General features: G+C 35.1%; 1 long non-coding RNA gene across 1 annotated transcript; it reads right to left on the reverse strand.

The window, feature by feature from the left end:
* Positions 1-1812: 1812 nt before the first annotated feature.
* LOC127843576 (uncharacterized) lies at positions 1813-3060 on the reverse strand. The gene is made up of 3 exons (XR_008032218.1): positions 2958-3060; positions 2479-2565; positions 1813-1979 (listed from the first exon to the last, which is right to left on the reverse strand). It is a non-coding gene; the product is annotated as an uncharacterized LOC127843576 (long non-coding RNA).
* Positions 3061-8264: the final 5204 nt, after the last annotated feature.

The following is an 8264-nucleotide window of genomic DNA, read 5'->3' on the forward strand; positions in this document are numbered from 1 at the left end:
AGGAGCCAGAACAAAAAATAATCAAAACTAAGAAAAGTTCTATGTCTGATAAATGAAAAAGAATAGCAACAAGGGCTGTTTGTAAAACATGCATGCCCCCCATATGGGCTGTCAGTTGTAGTGGCAGCTATTGTGTGAATACGTTTTTTGTCACTGTGACCTTGACCTTTGACATAGTGATCTGAAAATTAATAGGGGTCATCTGTCAGTCATGATCAATGTACCTATGAAGTTTCCTGATCCTAGGCCTAATTATTCTTGAGTTATCATCCGGAAACCATTTTACTATTTCGAGTCACTGTGACCTTGACCTAGTGACCTGAAAATCAAAAGGGGTCATCTGCCAGTCATTATCAATGTAGCTATGAAGTTTCATGATCAAAAGGCGTAAGCATTCTTGAGTTATCAGCTGGAAACCATTTTATTGTTTTGAGTCACTGTGACCTTGACCTTGTGACCGGAAAATCTAAAGGGGTCCTCTGCCAGTCGTGATCAATGTACCTATGAAGTTTCAAGATCCTAGGCGGATGCATTCTTGAGTTATCATCCGGAAACCGCTTTACTGTTTCGAGTCACTGACCTTTGACCTAGTGACCTGAAAATCAATAGGGGTTATTTGCCAGTCATGATCAATGTACCTATGAAGTTTCATGATCCTAGGCCTAAGCGTTCTTAAGTTATCATCCCGAAACCATCTGGTGGACGGACCGACATGTGCAAAACTATATACACCCTCTTCTTCGAAGGGGGGGCATAAATATGCAAAATTATTAGAACACTGGGCCTTCACCTGGTACGAAGCCTGTATACTGGCCTTAAGGACTAGGAAACTTCTCCCTTATTAATTTAACACAACATGCTGGGACAGTTATTCTCATGCATTAAGATGGTAAATTGTCTGTATGCAGCATGTCTGAAAGATTTATTGACATCTTCTAGTGTCTCTGCATAAAAGGAAAACACATCTTGTTGATACTGCTGCTGACTGTAGAGGGTCATCCTATCCAGCACCGAAAGAGTCATCACCTACAAAGAAATTGTAACAGATTTTACAATAAACTTCTTGCAAATGTAACTCCAATCAGCAGTCAGTGAGACAGCACACTAGATTATATGAGCCTTGTTCTGAGAAAACTGGACATAATGCATGTGCGTAAAGTGTCGTCCCAGATTAGCCTGTGCAGTCCACACAGGCTCATCAGGGGCAACACCTTCCGCTTTTATGACATTTTTCGTTAAAATGTCTCTTCTTAGCAAAAATCCCATTTAGGCGGAAAGTGTCATCCCTGATTAGCCTGTACAGACTGCACAGGCTAAGCTGGGACGACACTTTACGCACATGCATTATGCCCAATTTTCTAAGGACGCGACTCATATAAAGGGGTGGAAAGGTGTTGATGGTATCAATGCAATGGATCAATGGAGTACAAAATATTGAAATGGTATGCAAACTTTACAATTTTTAAGCAAAAAAAGAGTAATCCTTTCTTTACTCATGTAAAAACATAAATTGCATTGAATAAAATAGCAAGATGACAAACAACTACACAATGTCTTAGAACTTAGCATCTTCGTTGGCATTAGCTGAAATTCATTTTATTAAGCCAATAATGATTCAGTAAATGATTTTCCCACATGACAAAATTGCCTTTATAGCAGGATTAATTTTTAAGATGGGATATTTAATAGGTTTGCATGGTAGAACATTATTGACCCATTTCTTAGTCCTTGTTATAACACAATATGACGCTGCAAAACTGAAGATATTCAGTTACAGAAACTCATAATACATGAATCTTACTCACGGGTCTGTGACTTGAGCATAATTCTGGGACCATCCCACAGCAAACTCGATCTTCCACTCTCTCGTATTGTGGGCATCTGTGACAAGAGCACCACTTAGTTATTGTTGCTAATGTATCAACTTTCTGGATCTTTCTGGCAGGACGTTTTCCTTAACTCTTCTGTAGACTTGAATCCTGAGTGTAACAAATAAAACATCATGCATTTGATAAAAAACCAAGTAATGCAGAAAATCTAATAAATAATAGCAAAAAGAGTAACCCTAAAATGACAAAATCATGATGTCAATGTCATGACCTAATCACTTGAGTTATAGTGCATTTCTTGATTTACTACATGTTATTTGCAACCACAGCCTACATCCACAGATTTCGGACCTAAATATTGTGAAAAAAAAAGCAAAAAGTCCTACTATTCTTAGCCAAGGTGACTGTTCAACTCTCAGGCCTTTACAATAATAGTTCTAACTTGTAAATCATAATGGGTTATAGTCAAACCTGCATTTATCAACACAGAGCGGACAAGGGTGATATTATTATTTCTTCTTAGTTCGTCTGGTCACAAATAGATATACATAATTCACTATACCCCTCCGGTTGACCAGGTGGGAGAATTTATCGAATAACTGGCACACAATTAAAATGTGTACACACAAGAGCATTAAAATAAACTTACTGAATCTGTGTCCTGAGAATACAACAACATTCTCTTAGATGGCTGTCTCACGCATTTACTTCTTCTCATCTCTCCCTCTGTTTTGGCCTAAATAAAAAAACATAAATAATACACTGACTTATTTGTGCTCTAGGATCTGGACACGAATTTACTGTGGAAGAATCCACTGGCTTCTATTAGCAAAATTTAAAAGTTAATGTAAAACGTACATTGCAAAATAAACAACACAAAATTCAAAAGTCAAAACGAGAAAATTATAAAATCAAAATACGTTAAATTGATTCTCATTTTCATGCATTGGAGTCGTCTACTATCGTCTAATTTGTAAACCAGCGACATTTAGCGTCGAATTGCAAGGTAAAGACCAACAATCCGCTAACATTCAACGGCAGATAAACTCATCTTGTTGAATTAAATAAAATAAGATCGGAATCTTAATATATTATATTTGATTAAATCAAAAAAACTTATTTTCTTACTGGTACGCTCATTGTAGATTTCGAAGCCTCCGCCATTTTGTTTGTTTGTGTGTGAATCACGTGACACGAAGCGCGAAATACAAATAGAAAGGGATTTCCCAAGGTAGACGCAAAAGTCGTAATACAAGTTGGCTGTTGCTCTTTAGTTTTGTAGTTTTTAGCAAAATGTTGAGTTGGATATGGTTCAAATTAACGAATGTTATTAATTAATATCAAAATAATAGCCTGCTAAATTCAGGAAAATAATCCATTGGACAGTCCCTTTAAGTAATCACGCGGTAATCATACCTTATGAATAGTATCATTATTGTTTTAGAAACATTGTTATTTTAGAGACTATTGATAAATATAATCGATAACAAGAAATTGCAAGTTTTATATCTAACGTGTATTTTACATCGCCACTTCTTTTCAAGGTGTTGTTTAGGTGTACTAAAGCAATATTTATAGGTAATGAGTAAATAAAAAAACTATTTCATAATAGTATTGAACATATTTACCGCATTGAACTGAACAGAGCTTTTGAAAATGATCTGAGAACTCAACACGATAACTTGCGTAAAACTAGTTCGCGTAACGTGTTTCACCTTTCCGTAAGTTGTATCATCCGTTAAATGATTAACATACGCCATAACGGTGTATTATGTATAATTCCCGTTCTTAAAGGGACTGTCAACCGCGATTGACGAAAAAATAAAAGTTCTAAATTACCGTATTTGTTTACAATTATCAGTGTATATTGATTAAAATATCACGACTGGTATAATACATAACTTAAAAAAAGTTATTAAGTTTTCATATTTTCAGTATATATGGTAATAAATTGTAATAGGTATGTCTACCAGGTAACTACCAGTTAACTATAAATAACGCAAGTTGATTGATCATCATTGTCTCGTGGTAAACCCAGGAATGAAAATTGTGCATGCGAAGTGAATTGTATATATATATATACTATGATCAATCTTCAAAATGTATTTGTACATAACATTATTCAGTAGTACATGTTTGTATATAAAACAAGAAATTAATCATGCGTAATATTTTGACGCATTAAAATATTATTTATATATGTTCACATACCATGCATTATACGCTATTATGTTGTTTTAGGCTTTGCAACAAGAGTTATCATGTAGGTCAGGTCCGATCATTTGTTTACGCCGGTAGGCATCATGCTGTTTGTGCTAAATAATCGAACAAAGTTTTTCAATGAATTATCTACAGTCTGGATAACACACATGTTTTTGATTGTGTGATTTCAGATATAGATTCTTATGTATTTGCATTTTTCTTGATGGTCGAAAAAACGCATGTGTTATAGTATTAATAATTTCTAAACAATGAAAAGAAATATCTTCAAAGAAAAAAATAACATTACAAAAAATAAGACCTAGACAACTTTAAATGTATTTGAGTGCAGGTTAAATAAGACTTTTTGTAATTCATGAAGCTATATCTTTCAAAGCTAAGTTTAGCTACGTTTCACGTGTACCAATATCTGAGAGTTCATATAAGACTGGCTATACATTTGGCAAGTAAACTACTGTTCAAATTTACGGCATGTGTCGAGCTTTAGATATTTGACAATCAATGTGCTGTTGCTATATTACATTTTTAGTTTGAGTTCACTGATGAAATAAATATAACTCACCTTATTTAGTCTCCTTTTTTATCTCAAAATACATATGTTTGAGAGAAATTACTTATTTCTTAAATTATATTTTGACGAGTTACAATCATCATTCGAAATACATACCATACCTAAAAGAAGCTTAATGTAATACCCAGGTATTTTAACTTTTAAATGTCAGATATCTCTTTCCCCGCATGAAACACCAATGGCTTTTAATGATATTCCACATTGTTTCAAGGACACACATTTTATGAAGTGATGGACCAAATAAATATTTAGTATTTTCAAAGTTGCACATTTTTTCGCAGGATGGTTTATCAACCGGGTCCCTAAATTACTGAACTAATATAACGCATTAAAGTTACGATTTTATTATTTACCAGAGTGCTACTTGAAAGCAACGTGTGCCTTAGCGGGAGTAAGTTGTTGACAACAGAAGAAATCTGATTTTGTCCCCAGCATGACTGGTTCTCTGTGGTATTTCATTTTATTTTCGTGTGTGAATCAGGCATATACGTTTCATCAGTTAGAAATTGATAATTTGTCATAGATACGGTATTTTAAATGTAGTAGTATCTAGACAAAATGATTACATCAACGTGTTTTAGCGATCCCGCGGTTATCAAACATCATGCAAATTATCATGACCTCAACCGATGGCCGTTCTCTACATGGCACACAAACAAACGGGAGTTCGATTACGAAGTTCACCATTCTGTTGTACTGAACAAGTGTTACACTTAAAAATAAACACATAGTCTTGATAGAAATTTCTGTGTTTCCTTTTTGTTTTTCCTTTTTTTTTCACTGAAAAATTTCATTGAATTTGTTGAAGAAAAATGTACAACAGTAATGTTAATCCATTCTCGTTTTTAATTTTAAATGTACACAACACTTTAGCACTTAATGAAATCAGTTATTTTGGCAGTAAATGCAATTTCTCCAGTACAGTAGTAAGGTGTATTGAGCTGATACGATAGGGATCACTACAGCAGGTTGCTAATAACAGTGTAGACTTTCTCTGTTTTATTATTGTATTTGTTATTAACCTGATTGGAATAAATACAGAGTATTCATTCGGGTCTGCTGGCGTTATGTTAAAGTTCATTTAAAGTGAAAAGCTGGGTTCTTGACATAATTTCAATCGTTTTGCATGTATACACAATTTCATTAAACAATGAATATATTGGCGCGATGGAACATGATTTATAAATCAAGCTGACAGAATAGTATCAGTTATTAATCATATGGAAATAAATTCGCATCTATCGCTTAACTAAACGTTCAATGGCACGCGCACTTAACAAACTTATAAAACATCACGTGTAGCATTATTTTTTTTTTAAATATAAATTATGCACGAATATTATATGTTTTACATTGTTTTGTTTTGATGTTTACTCAACTAGAAAGAAATAATACCATATTGTTATATATATATATATATATATATATATATATATATATATATATATATATATATATATATATATATATATATATATATATATAAAGCGCTTTACTTTTGCAAAATTGTACATTAAATAAAGAAATATCGTATTTTTTGTAAAGTGTACGTGCTTGTAATTTATAAAATATCAGTTTCTTTTTGTAATACAATCGGAATATGAACTTTAATTTGATGTAATTCACAATTTTTTTTAGCGGCCAAGCGAAGTATTTTGCGCTCGGCCGCTGGTGGTGTAGTGTAATATATACCATTATGATAAGAAAAAGTAGCATACAACAGGCATCAGGTTGATAAGACGAACCGATGTATTTATTGAACGCGAATAACTGTAATTACTAATTAGATAATAACACAAATAAATACACAAAACGACCCCACAATTATATAACTAAATTGAAATACATAAAACGTCCCCATAATTAAATCTTCGAAAACGTATGTACTGACGCTATATATTATAAAGTTGTTCGCTGCCGTATAAGTCCGTTTTTTGAATGAAACTAATTAAAAAATAATAAAGGGATTGCTTACCAGATTTACAGTGTCTGTGTTGCCATCTATCACATTCGTCGCACATAATTGCCTTACACTCATCAGAAACAATATACATGTATCCACAAACAACACAAACACAGTCACTATCTCCTTCATTCATGATGATGAAGATTAAGAAAACAAAACACTTATAAATTATAATCCACAATAACCAATTAATGAAATAAAGTCAAAGACACGAAACACAAAGTCCGTATTTTGTTTCAAGATATAAATGATTAATTATTAAAGCCAATCTGCAAAGCCTTTATATAGTAATTTGGGGATTTATTCATACAAAAGTGAGAAAAACATAATTATTTAGGTACCAAATTAATAAAAATTAATTTATAAAAAAAAATTAATTTCATTTATTTGAAGTAGCGAATACATGTCTTCGGTAAAGAAAGGTTTAAATCTCGTGCGATTATAAGATTTAAGCAGATGATAATAATCCATGACGAAATCGATTTAATAGTGACCTTCCGACGTCTCTCAGTGACTTTCTGGTGTCACTCATAGGTATTTAAACCAGAGCACCATGCCTTCTCATTCTTGTCGAAATAGCTGTCGCTGAAACAACTTGTGTATACACATTCGTATATCTACAATGTCGGATAGAGGCAAAGGCGTGCGGAGACGGACAAGAAAGGCCGTAGCGGGACGGGAACGAACAGGGGAACGGGGGATGCGAGCGGCGGTCAATCCGGCACCGGCGGTAGAACCAATGGCCAGACGGCGTAGAAGGGCTGCGGCGGAAACGGCGCCGGTACGAGATCCGGCACCAACTCCGGTTCCTGGGCCAGAACCAGAGGCGGCACCCGCAGCAGCGCCACCTGCAAAGCGTCTACGCGCAGACGAGAGCGGCGGAAATGGTGAGATAATTGATGTTTGCGACATTTTTAGCACAGCCGACGGTCAACCACGTGGTCACAACGTGGTTGAGCATGAGGCGACGTACAATGCAAACGATAATTTATGTCTGTCTCGAATGAATAACTTTCAGAGCATTTCTATATTGCCTAGATAAGCTAATGATGATGTTTCAATCCACGTGCCTGCGTCGCTTAAACACCGTATTTGTCGTCGAGAATACATAAATCTTGCATTGTTGCTTAATGGACCAGTTGAGCTAGCGGACTATACAAACGGGGGTTCTGCTTTCGTTTTGAATAATGGGTCGTTAGAAAGTCGTCCAAAGTAGTGCAAAGATGTTATTAGTTCAATCGAACGTTGGTCAGATGCATTTATAATGTTCATGGATATATATTTATCTGCTCAACCTCAGAGGCTTCACGAAATGTTACACTATTTCTATACAATAAGAGAGTGTGCAGTACGGCAGGGGGTAATGTCTTGGAGGGAATATGACCACCAGTTTCGGTCTAGACATGCCTTCTTCATGGTCGGCGCTCAAGCAGGATTTGTGGCTTAGATGTATGTCATTTAGAGAAACGAGTGTCGCACAAATGAAAACGGGACGGTAATTTGGTCGGGATTTTCTCAAAACTTCATGCCGATTAGGTCATAGTTGTAAATTTGAACACGTGTGTGTCAACTGCGGTGGCAGTCACCCCTTCACTTCATGTTTTCCGTTAATAGGGGGCATTCTGGTCTGTCAAATATATATCGCCAGCCAAACGTTCAAGGTCTAGAGGTCAGTCAC

The sequence above is a fragment of the Dreissena polymorpha genome, chromosome 9 (assembly GCF_020536995.1).
Source record: "Dreissena polymorpha isolate Duluth1 chromosome 9, UMN_Dpol_1.0, whole genome shotgun sequence".
Taxonomy (NCBI): Eukaryota; Metazoa; Mollusca; class Bivalvia; order Myida; family Dreissenidae; genus Dreissena; species Dreissena polymorpha.